At 39.5% G+C, this 19709-nt stretch overlaps 1 protein-coding gene across 4 annotated transcripts in view; it reads right to left on the minus strand.

The window, feature by feature from the left end:
* Window positions 1-19709, minus strand: part of LOC143246814 (uncharacterized) — a 68571-nt gene that overhangs the window by 4146 nt on the left and 44716 nt on the right. The window lies entirely within an intron of this gene.

The raw sequence follows: 19709 nt of genomic DNA on the forward strand, positions 1-19709 counted from the left end.
AAATTAATCTTCACAGATAAGAAAACATTCGTTTTTGTGAGGGTTTATGAACAACAAATTAATCTTCACAGATAAGAAATCATTCGTTTTTGTGAGGGTATATGAACAATAAATTAATCTTCACAGATAAAAAAAAACATTCGTTTTTGTGAGGGTTTATGAACAACAAATTAATCTTCACAGATAAAAAAAACATTCGTTTTTGTGAGGGTTTATGAACAACAAATTAATCTTCACAAATAAGAAAACATTCGTTTTTGTGAGGGTATATGAACAACAAATTAATCTTCACAGATAAAAAAAACATTCGTTTTTGTGAGGATTTATGAACAAGAGGAAAACGTCTGAAACAACCAAAGCTGACATCTACATCTTTCCCTACGTTTGAACACAAATGTTGATGATTGACGGAAGGTAAGATTATAAAATGACCATCCTCATTGGTTAACACACGTTACAAACAAACAGAGGAGACTTCAGTTTGAGAACGGAGATAAGTTTTAGCACATATTGAATAATGTAAAATAGGAGTAATGTAGTATTAGACGTTTTGGAGTTTTGAGAAACGCTTGAATCTTATGGAACTTAATGTGTGCCGTTTTTAAAGGTTTATTGTTTCCATTATGCATGCAATTAAAAGTAAGCAAAAGAAGAGATGTTGTTTGTGTTATACATGGAACTGGTTTGATGTTTAAGGATGGGTGGAATTGGTTTGTTTGTTTGTTTGTTTTGAATTTTGCGCAAATAGCCCTCGTGTAGCTTTATGACGTTCAATCCCACTATTCGTTGGTAAAAGAGTAGCCCAAGGGTTGGCGGTGGGTGGGGATAACTAGCTGCTTTCTCTCTAGTCTTACACTGCTAAATTAGGGACGGCTAGCGCAGATAGTTCTTGAGTAGCTTTGCGCGAAATTAAAGTAAAAACATTATGAGTTGTTATTTTTACACTTTGCAAAGTATGATAATTACAACTGTCTCGTTTTTCTTTTGAAATGTCTCATAAAGAGAGATATCCCATTTTTATAAATGCACCTTTTCCATTTTTCTTTCCAGTTGTGTTCCAGATACAGATATCCAGTTTTCCATTTAAAATGTGTTCTTAGTATAGCTCTTCGGATTTTGCGGAAGGTAAATGAAATTGAACTTTATGTGTAAAGAAGGTTTGTTTAAAACGTTTCCACCAGATGGCACTTTATTAATTGTTTGGTTTTGTTTTGCATTTAGCGCAAAACAACACGAGGGCTATATGCTCTTGCGGTCCCTAATTTAGCAGTGTACGACTAATGGGGACGGTACCTAGTCATCACTACCCACCGCCAACTCTTGGGCTACTCTTTTACCAACAAATAGTGGGATTGACCGACAGTTAGTATTAGTTCTGGCAATGGAGTTATTGGCATCAGATCTAATGACCTATTTCATAGTTTTTTTTGTTCTTATATTTTAACGTTATCTTTCATTTCATTTCTTGATGAAATGTAACTATGATGGAGCGTACCGTGGATTTTGATTATGATGACGCTTATGGAAAAATATTTCATTATATTGAACCTTCATCAGCAGGTTAACACCCAATCGAGCGTAATACTAGGTTCCATTAGGTGTTAAACCTCCAAAACAGCTCTAAAGCGAATCATCGAGAACAGTTAATAATATTATTTATTCTGACACAACTATTGTGTTCCGTGTGGTGTTAAACTCGGAAGAAGCCCTAAAACGAAGCATCAAGAACAGTTAACAATACTATTTATTAGCTATTCTGACACAACTATTGTGTTCCGTGGGGTTTTAAACTCGGAATAATCCCTAAAACGAAGCATCAAGAACAGTTAACAATACTATTTATTAGCTATTCTGACACAACTATTGTGTTCCGTGGGGTTTTAAACTCGGAATAATCCCTAAAACGAAGCATCAAGAACAGTTAACAATACTATATATTAGTTATTCTGACACAACTAATGTGTTCCGTGGAGCGTTAAACTCAAAAGCTTCAAAGTGCAACATTGAGAACAAATAACTGTATTACTTTTTATTTATTTGCGTGCTCTGTGGGTAATTAAGCTCCAGAAAAAGCCGCATGACGAAACGTCGAGAATAACTGAATGTATTATGTGTTAGTTGCTTCAAACATATTAATGTGCTTGGTAGGAAGTCAACCATATTTAAACTTTATTGTATACGACGTCACCTTTCATTTAATGATGGCATCAGTTCTTATGGTTTAGAAAAAAATTCAAATTTAATTTGCTTATATCATTCGAAGTCTTTTCGGATATTAATAAGAGGTATCTAAATGTGTGGTTCGTAAATCGTAGGAAGGAAGGAAATGTTTGATACGTTAATCCATCGTCAGTGAGATAAATCATAAATCAGTTATGTTTGTTTTTTGTTTTTGAATTTCGGGCAAAGCTACTCGAGGGCTATCTACGCTAGCCGTCCCTAAAATAGCAGTGTAAGACTAGAGGGAAGGCAGCTAGTCATCACCACCCACCGTCAACTCTTGGGCTACTCTTTTACCAACGAATAGTGGGATTGACTGACACATTATAACGCCCCCACGGCTGAAAAGGCGAACATGTTCGGTGCGACGGGGATGCGAACCCGCGACCCTTAGATTACGAGTCGCACGCCTTAACCCACCTGGCCATGCCGGGCCTATAAATCAGTAATGTCACTGAACTATATAGTGGACTATAAATACCTAAGTCCGTATATAGTTGAAATATAAGGAAATACAAATATACAAATTAATTAGACAAAAAGGCACATTGTCAAACCTGCAAGTTCATAAAAACTACCGACTCATTTTCTAACAAGCACAATCAAAGAAACTTTAAAACAACCAAAGAAATCACTTGTGGAACAATAACAACAACAAAAAACACCATTTATCGTATACAGTGTAAAAAAGTGCAATCACCAGTATGAAGGACATGCACAAACAACTCTTAGAAAACGTTTTGAACATCCATAAATCTTCCATTAGCACTAAAAACGATCTCTCTGTTGCTCAAAACTTTATCCAACCTGGTTTTTCCATTAATGTTTCTCCCAATGACATTGAAACATGATTCAAAACTAAAACAGATAGAATTAACAGAAGCTTATTAAATTAATTAAGCGAAGTCTAAACAGTAAAATGAAAAACTGGTCACGTTGAAGTCGTTTCAAACCGAAAGTGAATCGAACGGGTGAAGCAACTAGAATTACTAATAAACCTCTCCAGGTTGAAGACCCAATCTTAAACATGCTTCTTTTGTTTGAGTGTTAAGTCGAGTGCAATGTTAAAAGCACAGTTTCTTTAAATGATTCAGAACAAATGGAATGGGAACACAGTCATGAAGAGCTGAAAATACAACTAAACCAAATTGGACTTTTGAATTTCTACGAAGCTAACAACGAGATGCTGGTAACGAAGGCAGATTTAGTTGTCGATGATTTATTTAACATAAAAGGAGGCTCACATTTGTGTCTTACAAAACTATATGTGCTTAGTGTGCTGTACTGATGTATTTAAACAGATGTAACAAATTAGGTTTGTTGCAGTGAAAAATGGTAGAAAATTACACTTTCCACGTGGTCTTGTGAACATAAACAGATGAACAAACGTTCTTTTGTTCGTGGTCTTGTGAACACAGACGGATGAGCGAACGTTCTTTTGATCGTGATCTTGTGAACACAGACAGATGAACGAACGTTCTTTTGATCGTCATCTTGTGAACACAGACAGATGAACGAACGTTCTTTTGTTCGTTGTCTTGTGAACACAGACAGATTAACGAACGTTCTTTTGATCGTGGTCTTGTGAACACAGACAGATGAACGGACGTTCTTTTGATCGTGGTCTTGTGAACACAGACAGATGAACGAACGTTCTTTTGATCGTGATCTTGTGAACACAGACAGATTAACGAACGTTCTTTTGTTCGTGGTCTTGTGAACAGAGACAGATTAACGAACGTTCTTTTGATCGTGGTCTTGTGAACAGAGACAGATGAACGAACGTTCTTTTGTTCGTAATCTTGTGAACACAGACAGATTAACGAACGTTCTTTTGATCGTGACCTTGTGAACACAGACAGATTAACGAACGTTCTTTTGTTCGTGGTCTTGTGAACAGAGACACATGAACAAACATTCTTTTGTTCGTGATCTTGTGAACACAGACAGATGAACGAACGTTCTTTTGATCGTAATCTTGTGAACAGAGACAGATTAACGAACGTTCTTTTGATCGTGGTCTTGTGAACAGAGACAGATGAACGAACGTTCTTTTGTTCGTGGTCTTGTGAACACAGACAGATGAACGAACGTTCTTTTGATCGTGGTCTTGTGAACACAGACAGATGAACGAACGTTTTTTTGATCGTGATCTTGTGAACACAGACATATTAACGAACGTTCTTTTGTTCGTAATCTTGTGAACAGAGACAGATGAACGAACGTTCTTTTGTTCGTGGTCTTGTGAACACAGACGGATGAGCGAACATTCTTTTGATCGTGATCTTGTGAACACAGACAGATGAACGAACGTTCTTTTGATCGTGATCTTGTGAACACAGACAGATGAACGAACGTTCTTTTGTTCGTTGTCTTGTGAACACAGACAGATTAACGAACGTTCTTTTGATCGTGGTCTTGTGAACACAGACAGATGAACGAACGTTCTTTTGATCGTGGTCTTGTGAACACAGACAGATTAACGAACGTTCTTTTGTTCGTGGTCTTGTGAACAGAGACAGATTAACGAACGTTCTTTTGATCGTGGTCTTGTGAACAAAGACAGATGAACGAACGTTCTTTTGTTCGTAACCTTGTGAACACATACAGATTAACGAACGTTCTTTTGTTCGTTGTCTTGTGAACACAGACAGATTAACGAACGTTCTTTTGATCGTGATCTTGTGAACACAGACAGATAAACGAATGTTCTTTTGATCGTGGTCTTGTGAACAGAGACAGATGAACGAATGTTCTTTTGATCGTGATCTTGTGAACACAGACAGATGAACGAACGTTCTTTTGATCGTAATCTTATGAACACAGACAGATTAACGAACGTTCTTTTGATCGTGATCTTGTGAACACAGACAGATTAACGAATGTTCTTTTGATCGTGGTCTTGTGAACAGAGACAGATGAACGAACGTTCTTTTGATCGTGATCTTGTAAACACAGACAGATGAACGAACGTTCTTTTGATCGTAATCTTGTGAACACAGACAGATTAACGAACGTTCTTTTGATCGTGGTCTTTTGAACAGAGACAGATGAACGAACGTTCTTTTGTTCGTGATCTTGTGAACACAGACAGATGAACGAACGTTTTTTTGATCGTGATCTTGTGAACACAGACAGATGAACGAACGTTCTTTTGTTCGTGGTCTTGTCAACACAGACAGATTAACGAACGTTCTTTTGATCGTGGTCTTGTGAACATAGACAGATGAACGAAAGTTCTTTTGATCGTGGTCTTGTGAACACATACAGATGAACGAACGTTCTTTTGATCGTGGTCTTGTGAACACAGACAGATTAACGAACGTTCTTTTGATCGTGATCTTGTGAACACAGACAGATAAACGAATGTTCTTTTGATCGTGGTCTTGTGAACAGAGACAGATGAACGAATGTTCTTTTGATCGTGATCTTGTGAACACAGACAGATGAACGAACGTTCTTTTGATCGTAATCTTATGAACACAGACAGATTAACGAACGTTCTTTTGATCGTGATCTTGTGAACACAGACAGATTAACGAATGTTCTTTTGATCGTGGTCTTGTGAACAGAGACAGATGAACGAACGTTCTTTTGATCGTGATCTTGTAAACACAGACAGATGAACGAACGTTCTTTTGTTCGTAATCTTGTGAACACAGACAGATTAACGAACGTTCTTTTGATCGTGACCTTGTGAACACAGACAGATTAACGAACGTTCTTTTGTTCGTGGTCTTGTGAACAGAGACACATGAACAAACATTCTTTTGTTCGTGATCTTGTGAACACAGACAGATGAACGAACGTTCTTTTGATCGTAATCTTGTGAACAGAGACAGATTATCGAACGTTCTTTTGATCGTGGTCTTGTGAACAGAGACAGATGAACGAACGTTCTTTTGTTCGTGGTCTTGTGAACACAGACAGATGAACGAACGTTCTTTTGATCGTGGTCTTGTGAACACAGACAGATGAACGAACGTTTTTTTGATCGTGATCTTGTGAACACAGACATATTAACGAACGTTCTTTTGTTCGTGGTCTTGTGAACAGAGACAGATGAACGAACGTTCTTTTGTTCGTGGTCTTGTGAACACAGACGGATGAGCGAACATTCTTTTGATCGTGATCGTGTGAACACAGACAGATGAACGAACGTTCTTTTGATCGTGATCTTGTGAACACAGACAGATGAACGAACGTTCTTTTGTTCGTTGTCTTGTGAACACAGACAGATTAACGAACGTTCTTTTGATCGTGGTCTTGTGAACACAGACAGATGAACGAACGTTCTTTTGATCGTGGTCTTGTGAACACAGACAGATTAACGAACGTTCTTTTGTTCGTGGTCTTGTGAACAGAGACAGATTAACGAACGTTCTTTTGATCGTGGTCTTGTGAACAGAGACAGATGAACGAACGTTCTTTTGTTCGTAACCTTGTGAACACATACAGATTAACGAACGTTCTTTTGTTCGTTGTCTTGTGAACACAGACAGATTAACGAACGTTCTTTTGATCGTGATCTTGTGAACACAGACAGATAAACGAATGTTCTTTTGATCGTGGTCTTGTGAACAGAGACAGATGAACGAACGTTCTTTTGATCGTGATCTTGTGAACACAGACAGATGAACGAACGTTCTTTTGATCGTAATCTTGTGAACACAGACAGATTAACGAACGTTCTTTTGATCGTGATCTTGTGAACACAGACAGATTAACGAATGTTCTTTTGATCGTGGTCTTGTGAACAGAGACAGATGAACGAACGTTCTTTTGATCGTGATCTTGTAAACACAGACAGATGAACGAACGTTCTTTTGATCGTAATCTTGTGAACACAGACAGATTAACGAACGTTCTTTTGATCGTGGTCTTTTGAACAGAGACAGATGAACGAACGTTCTTTTGTTCGTGATCTTGTGAACACAGACAGATGAACGAACGTTTTTTTGATCGTGATCTTGTGAACACAGACAGATGAACGAACGTTCTTTTGTTCGTGGTCTTGTCAACACAGACAGATTAACGAACGTTCTTTTGATCGTGGTCTTGTGAACATAGACAGATGAACGAAAGTTCTTTTGATCGTGGTCTTGTGAACACATACAGATGAACGAACGTTCTTTTGATCGTGGTCTTGTGAACACAGACAGATTAACGAACGTTCTTTTGATCGTGGTCTTGTGAACACAGACAGATGAACGAACGTTCTTTTGTTCGTGGTCTTGTGAACACAGACAGATTAACGAACGTTCTTTTGATCGTGGTCTTGTGAACACAGACAGATTAACGAATGTTCTTTTGATCGTGGTCTTGTGAACAGAGACAGATGAACGAACGTTCTTTTGTTCGTTGTCTTGTGAACACAGACAGATGAACGAACGTTCTTTTGATCGTGGTCTTGTGAACACAGACAGATTAACGAACGTTCTTTTGTTCGTGGTCTTGTGAACACAGACGGATGAGCGAACGTTCTTTTGATCGTGATCATGTGAACACAGACAGATTAACGAATGTTCTTTTGATCGTGGTCTTGTGAACAGAGACAGATAAACGAACGTTCTTTTGATCGTGATCTTGTAAACACAGACAGATGAACAAACGTTCTTTTGTTCGTGGTCTTGTGAACACAGACGGATGAGCGAACGTTCTTTTGATCATGATCTTGTGAACACAGACAGATGAACAAACGTTTTTTTGTTCGTGGTCTTGTGAACACAGACGGATGAGCGAACGTTCTTTTGATCGCGATCTTGTCAAAACACACAGATGAACGAACGTTCTTTTGTTCGTGGTCTTGTGAACACAGACAGATTAACGAACGTTCTTTTGTTCGTGGTCTTGTGAACACAGACAGATTAACGAACGTTCTTTTGATCGTGACCTTGTGAACACAGACAGATTAACGAACGTTCTTTTGATCGTGATCTTGTGAGCACAGACAGATGAACGAACGTTCTTTTGTTCGTGGTCTTGTGAACACAGACAGATGAACGAACGTTCTTTTGATCGTGGTCTTGTGAACAGAGACAGATGAACGAACGTTCTTTTGTTCGTTGTCTTGTGAACACAAACAGATGAACGAACGTTCTTTTGATCGTGGTCTTGTGAACACAGACAGATTAACGAACGTTCTTTTGTTCGTTGTCTTGTGAACACAGACAGATTAACGAACGTTCTTTTGATCGTGATCTTGTGAACACAGACAGATTAACGAACGTTCTTTTGATCGTGATCTTGTAAACACAGACAGATGAACAAACGTTCTTTTGTTCGTGGTCTTGTGAACACAGACGGATGAGCGAACGTTCTTTTGATCATGATCTTGTGAACACAGACAGATGAACAAACGTTTTTTTGTTCGTGGTCTTGTGAACACAGACGGATGAGCGAACGTTCTTTTGATCGTGATCTTGTCAACACAGACAGATGAACGAACGTTCTTTTGTTCGTGATCTTGTGAACACAGACAGATGAACGAACGTTCTTTTGATCGTGATCTTGTGAACACAGACAGATGAACGAACGTTCTTTTGTTCGTTGTCTTGTGAACACAGACAGATTAACGAACGTTCTTTTGATCGTGGTCTTGTGAACACAGACAGATGAACGGACGTTCTTTTGATCGTGGTCTTGTGAACACAGACAGATGAACGAACGTTCTTTTGATCGTGATCTTGTGAACACAGACAGATTAACGAACGTTCTTTTGTTCGTGGTCTTGTGAACAGAGACAGATTAACGAACGTTCTTTTGATCGTGGTCTTGTGAACAGAGACAGATGAACGAACGTTCTTTTGTTCGTAATCTTGTGAACACAGACAGATTAACGAACGTTCTTTTGATCGTGACCTTGTGAACACAGACAGATTAACGAACGTTCTTTTGTTCGTGGTCTTGTGAACAGAGACACATGAACAAACATTCTTTTGTTCGTGATCTTGTGAACACAGACAGATGAACGAACGTTCTTTTGATCGTAATCTTGTGAACAGAGACAGATTAACGAACGTTCTTTTGTTCGTGGTCTTGTGAACAGAGACAGATTAACGAACGTTCTTTTGATCGTGACCTTGTGAACACAGACAGATTAACGAACGTTCTTTTGTTCGTGGTCTTGTGAACAGAGACACATGAACAAACATTCTTTTGTTCGTGGTCTTGTGAACACAGACGGATGAGCGAACGTTCTTTTTATCATGATCATGTGAACACAGACAGATGAACAAACGTTTTTTTGTTCGTGATCTTGTGAACACAGACAGATGAACGAACGTTCTTTTGATCGTAATCTTATGAACACAGACACATTAACGAACGTTCTTTTGATCGTGATCTTGTGAACACAGACAGATTAACGAATGTTCTTTTGATCGTGGTCTTGTGAACAGAGACAGATGAACGAACGTTCTTTTGATCGTGATCTTGTAAACACAGACAGATGAACGAACGTTCTTTTGATCGTAATCTTGTGAACACAGACAGATTAACGAACGTTCTTTTGATCGTGGTCTTGTGAACAGAGACAGATGAACGAACGTTCTTTTGTTCGTAACCTTGTGAACACATACAGATTAACGAACGTTCTTTTGTTCGTTGTCTTGTGAACACAGACAGATTAACGAACGTTCTTTTGATCGTGATCTTGTGAACACAGACAGATAAACGAACGTTCTTTTGATCGTGATCTTGTAAACACAGACAGATGAACGAACGTTCTTTTGATCGTAATCTTGTGAACACAGACAGATTAACCAACGTTCTTTTGATCGTGGTCTTTTGAACAGAGACAGATGAACGAACGTTCTTTTGTTCGTGATCTTGTGAACACAGACAGATGAACGAACGTTTTTTTGATCGTGATCTTGTGAACACAGACAGATGAACGAACGTTCTTTTGTTCGTGGTCTTCTCAACACAGACAGATTAACGAACGTTCTTTTGATCGTGGTCTTGTGAACATAGACAGATGAACGAACGTTCTTTTGATCGTGGTCTTGTGAACACATACAGATGAACGAACGTTCTTTTGATCGTGGTCTTGTGAACACAGACAGATTAACGAACGTTCTTTTGATCGTGGTCTTGTGAACACAGACAGATGAACGAACGTTCTTTTGTTCGTGGTCTTGTGAACACAGACAGATTAACGAACGTTCTTTTGATCGTGGTCTTGTGAACACAGACAGATTAACGAATGTTCTTTTGATCGTGGTCTTGTGAACAGAGACAGATGAACGAACGTTCTTTTGTTCGTTGTCTTGTGAACACAGACAGATGAACGAACGTTCTTTTGATCGTGGTCTTGTGAACACAGACAGATTAACGAACGTTCTTTTGTTCGTGGTCTTGTGAACACAGACGGATGAGCGAACGTTCTTTTGATCGTGGTCTTGTGAACACAGACAGATGAACGAACGTTTTTTTGATCGTGATCTTGTGAACACAGACATATTAACGAACGTTCTTTTGTTCGTGGTCTTGTGAACAGAGACAGATGAACGAACGTTCTTTTGTTCGTGGTCTTGTGAACACAGACGGATGAGCGAACATTATTTTGATCGTGATCTTGTGAACACAGACAGATGAACGAACGTTCTTTTGATCGTGATCTTGTGAACACAGACAGATGAACGAACGTTCTTTTGTTCGTTGTCTTGTGAACACAGACAGATTAACGAACGTTCTTTTGATCGTGGTCTTGTGAACACAGACAGATGAACGAACGTTCTTTTGATCGTGGTCTTGTGAACACAGACAGATTAACGAACGTTCTTTTGTTCGTGGTCTTGTGAACAGAGACAGATTAACGAACGTTCTTTTGATCGTGGTCTTGTGAACAGAGACAGATGAACGAACGTTCTTTTGTTCGTAACCTTGTGAACACATACAGATTAACGAACGTTCTTTTGTTCGTTGTCTTGTGAACACAGACAGATTAACGAACGTTCTTTTGATCGTGATCTTGTGAACACAGACAGATAAACGAACGTTCTTTTGATCGTGGTCTTGTGAACAGAGACAGATGAACGAACGTTCTTTTGATCGTGATCTTGTGAACACAGACAGATGAACGAACGTTCTTTTGATCGTAATCTTGTGAACACAGACAGATTAACGAACGTTCTTTTGATCGTGATCTTGTGAACACAGACAGATTAACGAATGTTCTTTTGATCGTGGTCTTGTGAACAGAGACAGATGAACGAACGTTCTTTTGATCGTGATCTTGTAAACACAGACAGATGAACGAACGTTCTTTTGATCGTAATCTTGTGAACACAGACAGATTAACGAACGTTCTTTTGATCGTGGTCTTTTGAACAGAGACAGATGAACGAACGTTCTTTTGTTCGTGATCTTGTGAACACAGACAGATGAACGAACGTTTTTTTGATCGTGATCTTGTGAACACAGACAGATGAACGAACGTTCTTTTGTTCGTGGTCTTGTCAACACAGACAGATTAACGAACGTTCTTTTGATCGTGGTCTTGTGAACACAGACAGATTAACGAACGTTCTTTTGATCGTGGTCTTGTGAACACAGACAGATTAACGAACGTTCTTTTGATCGTGGTCTTGTGAACAGAGACAGATGAACGAACGTTCTTTTGTTCGTTGTCTTGTGAACACAGACAGATGAACGAACGTTCTTTTGATCGTGGTCTTGTGAACACAGACAGATTAACGAACGTTCTTTTGATCGTGGTCTTGTGAACAGAGACAGATGAACGAACGTTCTTTTGTTCGTAACCTTGTGAACACATACAGATTAACGAACGTTCTTTTGTTCGTTGTCTTGTGAACACAGACAGATTAACGAACGTTCTTTTGATCGTGATCTTGTGAACACAGACAGATGAACAAACGTTCTTTTGTTCGTGGTCTTGTGAACACAGACGGATGAGCGAACGTTCTTTTGATCATGATCTTGTGAACACAGACAGATGAACAAACGTTTTTTTGTTCGTGGTCTTGTGAACACAGACGGATGAGCGAACGTTCTTTTGATCGCGATCTTGTCAAAACACACAGATGAACGAACGTTCTTTTGTTCGTGGTCTTGTGAACACAGACAGATTAACGAACGTTCTTTTGTTCGTGGTCTTGTGAACACAGACAGATTAACGAACGTTCTTTTGATCGTGACCTTGTGAACACAGACAGATTAACGAACGTTCTTTTGATCGTGATCTTGTGAGCACAGACAGATGAACGAACGTTCTTTTGTTCGTGGTCTTGTGAACACAGACAGATGAACGAACGTTCTTTTGATCGTGGTCTTGTGAACAGAGACAGATGAACGAACGTTCTTTTGTTCGTTGTCTTGTGAACACAAACAGATGAACGAACGTTCTTTTGATCGTGGTCTTGTGAACACAGACAGATTAACGAACGTTCTTTTGTTCGTTGTCTTGTGAACACAGACAGATTAACGAACGTTCTTTTGATCGTGATCTTGTGAACACAGACAGATTAACGAACGTTCTTTTGATCGTGATCTTGTAAACACAGACAGATGAACAAACGTTCTTTTGTTCGTGGTCTTGTGAACACAGACGGATGAGCGAACGTTCTTTTGATCATGATCTTGTGAACACAGACAGATGAACAAACGTTTTTTTGTTCGTGGTCTTGTGAACACAGACGGATGAGCGAACGTTCTTTTGATCGTGATCTTGTCAACACAGACAGATGAACGAACGTTCTTTTGTTCGTGATCTTGTGAACACAGACAGATGAACGAACGTTCTTTTGATCGTGATCTTGTGAACACAGACAGATGAACGAACGTTCTTTTGTTCGTTGTCTTGTGAACACAGACAGATTAACGAACGTTCTTTTGATCGTGGTCTTGTGAACACAGACAGATGAACGGACGTTCTTTTGATCGTGGTCTTGTGAACACAGACAGATGAACGAACGTTCTTTTGATCGTGATCTTGTGAACACAGACAGATTAACGAACGTTCTTTTGTTCGTGGTCTTGTGAACAGAGACAGATTAACGAACGTTCTTTTGATCGTGGTCTTGTGAACAGAGACAGATGAACGAACGTTCTTTTGTTCGTAATCTTGTGAACACAGACAGATTAACGAACGTTCTTTTGATCGTGACCTTGTGAACACAGACAGATTAACGAACGTTCTTTTGTTCGTGGTCTTGTGAACAGAGACACATGAACAAACATTCTTTTGTTCGTGATCTTGTGAACACAGACAGATGAACGAACGTTCTTTTGATCGTAATCTTGTGAACAGAGACAGATTAACGAACGTTCTTTTGTTCGTGGTCTTGTGAACAGAGACAGATTAACGAACGTTCTTTTGATCGTGACCTTGTGAACACAGACAGATTAACGAACGTTCTTTTGTTCGTGGTCTTGTGAACAGAGACACATGAACAAACATTCTTTTGTTCGTGGTCTTGTGAACACAGACGGATGAGCGAACGTTCTTTTTATCATGATCATGTGAACACAGACAGATGAACAAACGTTTTTTTGTTCGTGATCTTGTGAACACAGACAGATGAACGAACGTTCTTTTGATCGTGACCTTGTGAACACAGACAGATTAACGAACGTTCTTTTGATCGTGATCTTGTGAACACAGACAGATTAACGAATGTTCTTTTGATCGTGGTCTTGTGAACAGAGACAGATGAACGAACGTTCTTTTGATCGTGATCTTGTAAACACAGACAGATGAACGAACGTTCTTTTGATCGTAATCTTGTGAACACAGACAGATTAACGAACGTTCTTTTGATCGTGGTCTTGTGAACAGAGACAGATGAACGAACGTTCTTTTGTTCGTAACCTTGTGAACACATACAGATTAACGAACGTTCTTTTGTTCGTTGTCTTGTGAACACAGACAGATTAACGAACGTTCTTTTGATCGTGATCTTGTGAACACAGACAGATAAACGAACGTTCTTTTGATCGTGATCTTGTAAACACAGACAGATGAACGAACGTTCTTTTGATCGTAATCTTGTGAACACAGACAGATTAACGAACGTTCTTTTGATCGTGGTCTTTTGAACAGAGACAGATGAACGAACGTTCTTTTGTTCGTGATCTTGTGAACACAGACAGATGAACGAACGTTTTTTTGATCGTGATCTTGTGAACACAGACAGATGAACGAACGTTCTTTTGTTCGTGGTCTTGTCAACACAGACAGATTAACGAACGTTCTTTTGATCGTGGTCTTGTGAACATAGACAGATGAACGAAAGTTCTTTTGATCGTGGTCTTGTGAACACAGACAGATGAACGAACGTTCTTTTGATCGTGGTCTTGTGAACACAGACAGATTAACGAACGTTCTTTTGATCGTGGTCTTGTGAACACAGACAGATGAACGAACGTTCTTTTGTTCGTGGTCTTGTGAACACAGACAGATTAACGAACGTTCTTTTGATCGTGGTCTTGTGAACACAGACAGATTAACGAATGTTCTTTTGATCGTGGTCTTGTGAACAGAGACAGATGAACGAACGTTCTTTTGTTCGTTGTCTTGTGAACACAGACAGATGAACGAACGTTCTTTTGATCGTGGTCTTGTGAACACAGACAGATTAACGAACGTTCTTTTGTTCGTGGTCTTGTGAACACAGACGGATGAGCGAACGTTCTTTTGATCGTGATCTTGTGAACACAGACAGATTAACGAATGTTCTTTTGATCGTGGTCTTGTGAACAGAGACAGATGAACGAACGTTCTTTTGATCGTGATCTTGTAAACACAGACAGATGAACAAACGTTCTTTTGTTCGTGGTCTTGTGAACACAGACGGATGAGCGAACGTTCTTTTGATCATGATCTTGTGAACACAGACAGATGAACAAACGTTTTTTTGTTCGTGGTCTTGTGAACACAGACGGATGAGCGAACGTTCTTTTGATCGCGATCTTGTCAACACACACAGATGAACGAACGTTCTTTTGTTCGTGGTCTTGTGAACACAGACAGATTAACGAACGTTCTTTTGTTCGTGGTCTTGTGAACACAGACAGATTAACGAACGTTCTTTTGATCGTGACCTTGTGAACACAGACAGATTAACGAACGTTCTTTTGATCGTGATCTTGTGAGCACAGACAGATGAACGAACGTTCTTTTGTTCGTGGTCTTGTGAACACAGACAGATGAACGAACGTTCTTTTGATCGTGGTCTTGTGAACAGAGACAGATGAACGAACGTTCTTTTGTTCGTTGTCTTGTGAACACAGACAGATGAACGAACGTTCTTTTGATCGTGGTCTTGTGAACACAGACAGATGAACGAACGTTCTTTTGATCGTGGTCTTGTGAACAGAGACAGATGAACGAACGTTCTTTCGTTCGTTGTCTTGTGAACACAGACAGATGAACGAACGTTCTTTTGTTCGTGGTCTTGTGAACACAGACAGATGAACGAACGTTCTTTTGATCGTGGTCTTGTGAACACAGACAGATGAACGAACGTTCTTTTGATCGTGATCTTGTGAACACAGACAGATTAACGAACGTTCTTTTGTTCGTGGTCTTGTGAACAGAGACAGATTAACGAACGTTCTTTTGATCGTGGTCTTGTGAACAGAGACAGATGAACGAACGTTCTTTTGTTCGTAATCTTGTGAACACAGACAGATTAACGAACGTTCTTTTGATCGTGACCTTGTGAACACAGACAGATTAACGAACGTTCTTTTGTTCGTGGTCTTGTGAACAGAGACACATGAACAAACATTCTTTTGTTCGTGATCTTGTGAACACAGACAGATGAACGAACGTTCTTTTGATCGTAATCTTGTGAACAGAGACAGATTAACGAACGTTCTTTTGTTCGTGGTCTTGTGAACAGAGACAGATTAACGAACGTTCTTTTGATCGTGACCTTGTGAACACAGACAGATTAACGAACGTTCTTTTGTTCGTGGTCTTGTGAACAGAGACAGATGAACAAACATTCTTTTGTTCGTGGTCTTGTGAACACAGACGGATGAGCGAACGTTCTTTTTATCATGATCATGTGAACACAGACAGATGAACAAACGTTTTTTTGTTCGTGATCTTGTGAACACAGACAGATGAACGAACGTTCTTTTGATCGTGATCTTGTGAACACAGACAGATTAACGAACGTTCTTTTGATCGTGATCTTGTGAACACAGACAGATTAACGAATGTTCTTTTGATCGTGGTCTTGTGAACAGAGACAGATGAACGAACGTTCTTTTGATCGTGATCTTGTAAACACAGACAGATGAACGAACGTTCTTTTGATCGTAATCTTGTGAACACAGACAGATTAACGAACGTTCTTTTGATCGTGGTCTTGTGAACAGAGACAGATGAACGAACGTTCTTTTGTTCGTAACCTTGTGAACACATACAGATTAACGAACGTTCTTTTGTTCGTTGTCTTGTGAACACAGACAGATTAACGAACGTTCTTTTGATCGTGATCTTGTGAACACAGACAGATAAACGAACGTTCTTTTGATCGTGATCTTGTGAACACAGACAGATGAACGAACGTTCTTTTGATCGTAATCTTGTGAACACAGACAGATTAACGAACGTTCTTTTGATCGTGGTCTTTGAACAGAGACAGATGAACGAACGTTCTTTTGTTCGTGATCTTGTGAACACAGACAGATGAACGAACGTTTTTTTGATCGTGATCTTGTGAACACAGACAGATGAACGAACGTTCTTTTGTTCGTGGTCTTGTCAACACAGACAGATTAACGAACGTTCTTTTGATCGTGGTCTTGTGAACATAGACAGATGAACGAAAGTTCTTTTGATCGTGGTCTTGTGAACACATACAGATGAACGAACGTTCTTTTGATCGTGGTCTTGTGAACACAGACAGATTAACGAACGTTCTTTTGATCGTGGTCTTGTGAACACAGACAGATGAACGAACGTTCTTTTGTTCGTGGTCTTGTGAACACAGACAGATTAACGAACGTTCTTTTGATCGTGGTCTTGTGAACACAGACAGATTAACGAATGTTCTTTTGATCGTGGTCTTGTGAACAGAGACAGATGAACGAACGTTCTTTTGTTCGTTGTCTTGTGAACACAGACAGATGAACGAACGTTCTTTTGATCGTGGTCTTGTGAACACAGACAGATTAACGAACGTTCTTTTGTTCGTGGTCTTGTGAACACAGACGGATGAGCGAACGTTCTTTTGATCGTGATCTTGTGAACACAGACAGATTAACGAATGTTCTTTTGATCGTGGTCTTGTGAACAGAGACAGATGAACGAACGTTCTTTTGATCGTGATCTTGTAAACACAGACAGATGAACAAACGTTCTTTTGTTCGTGGTCTTGTGAACACAGACGGATGAGCGAACGTTCTTTTGATCATGATCTTGTGAACACAGACAGATGAACAAACGTTTTTTTGTTCGTGGTCTTGTGAACACAGACGGATGAGCGAACGTTCTTTTGATCGCGATCTTGTCAACACACACAGATGAACGAACGTTCTTTTGTTCGTGGTCTTGTGAACACAGACAGATTAACGAACGTTCTTTTGTTCGTGGTCTTGTGAACACAGACAGATTAACGAACGTTCTTTTGATCGTGACCTTGTGAACACAGACAGATTAACGAACGTTCTTTTGATCGTGATCTTGTGAGCACAGACAGATGAACGAACGTTCTTTTGTTCGTGGTCTTGTGAACACAGACAGATGAACGAACGTTCTTTTGATCGTGGTCTTGTGAACAGAGACAGATGAACGAACGTTCTTTTGTTCGTTGTCTTGTGAACACAGACAGATGAACGAACGTTCTTTTGATCGTGGTCTTGTGAACACAGACAGATGAACGAACGTTCTTTTGATCGTGGTCTTGTGAACAGAGACAGATGAACGAACGTTCTTTTGTTCGTTGTCTTGTGAACACAGACAGATGAACGAACGTTCTTTTGTTCGTGGTCTTGTGAACACAGACAGATTAACGAACGTTCTTTTGATCGTGACCTTGTGAACACATACAGATTAACGAACGTTCTTTTGATCGTGATCTTGTGAGCACAGACAGATGAACGAACGTTCTTTTGTTCGTTGTCTTGTGAACACAGACAGATTAACGAACGTTCTTTTGATCGTGATCTTGTGAACACAGACAGATTAACGAACGTTCTTTTGATCGTGATCTTGTAAACACAGACAGATGAACAAACGTTCTTTTGTTCGTGGTCTTGTGAACACAGACGGATGAGCGAACGTTCTTTTGATCGTGATCTTGTGAACACAGACAGATGAACAAACGTTTTTTTGTTCGTGGTCTTGTGAACACAGACGGATGAGCGAACGTTCTTTTGATCGTGATCTTGTCAACACAGACAGATGAACGAACGTTCTTTTGTTCGTGATCTTGTGAACACAGACAGATGAACGAACGTTCTTTTGATCGTGATCTTGTGAACACAGACAGATGAACGAACGTTCTTTTGTTCGTTGTCTTGTGAACACAGACAGATTAACGAACGTTCTTTTGATCGTGGTCTTGTGAACACAGACAGATGAACGAACGTTCTTTTGATCGTGATCTTGTGAACACAGACAGATTAACGAACGTTCTTTTGTTCGTGGTCTTGTGAACAGAGACAGATTAACGAACGTTCTTTTGATCGTGGTCTTGTGAACAGAGACAGATGAACGAACGTTCTTTTGTTCGTAATCTTGTGAACACAGACAGATTAACGAACGTTCTTTTGATCGTGACCTTGTGAACACAGACAGATTAACGAACGTTCTTTTGTTCGTGGTCTTGTGAACAGAGACACATGAACAAACATTCTTTTGTTCGTGATCTTGTGAACACAGACAGATGAACGAACGTTCTTTTGATCGTAATCTTGTGAACAGAGACAGATTAACGAACGTTCTTTTGTTCGTGGTCTTGTGAACAGAGACAGATTAACGAACGTTTTTTTGATCGTGACCTTGTGAACACAGACAGATTAACGAACGTTCTTTTGTTCGTGGTCTTGTGAACAGAGACACATGAACAAACATTCTTTTGTTCGTGGTCTTGTGAACACAGACGGATGAGCGAACGTTCTTTTTATCATGATCATGTGAACACAGACAGATGAACAAACGTTTTTTTGTTCGTGATCTTGTGAACACAGACAGATGAACGAACGTTCTTTTGATCGTAATCTTATGAACACAGACAGATTAACGAACGTTCTTTTGATCGTGATCTTGTGAACACAGACAGATTAACGAACGTTCTTTTGATCGTGGTCTTGTGAACAGAGACAGATGAACGAACGTTCTTTTGATCGTGATCTTGTAAACACAGACAGATGAACGAACGTTCTTTTGATCGTGATCTTGTGAACACAGACAGATTAACGAACGTTCTTTTGATCGTGGTCTTGTGAACAGAGACAGATGAACGAACGTTCTTTTGTTCGTAACCTTGTGAACACAGACAGATTAACGA

Source organism: Tachypleus tridentatus, chromosome 3 (assembly GCF_004210375.1).
Source record: "Tachypleus tridentatus isolate NWPU-2018 chromosome 3, ASM421037v1, whole genome shotgun sequence".
NCBI classification, from domain to species: Eukaryota; Metazoa; Arthropoda; class Merostomata; order Xiphosura; family Limulidae; genus Tachypleus; species Tachypleus tridentatus.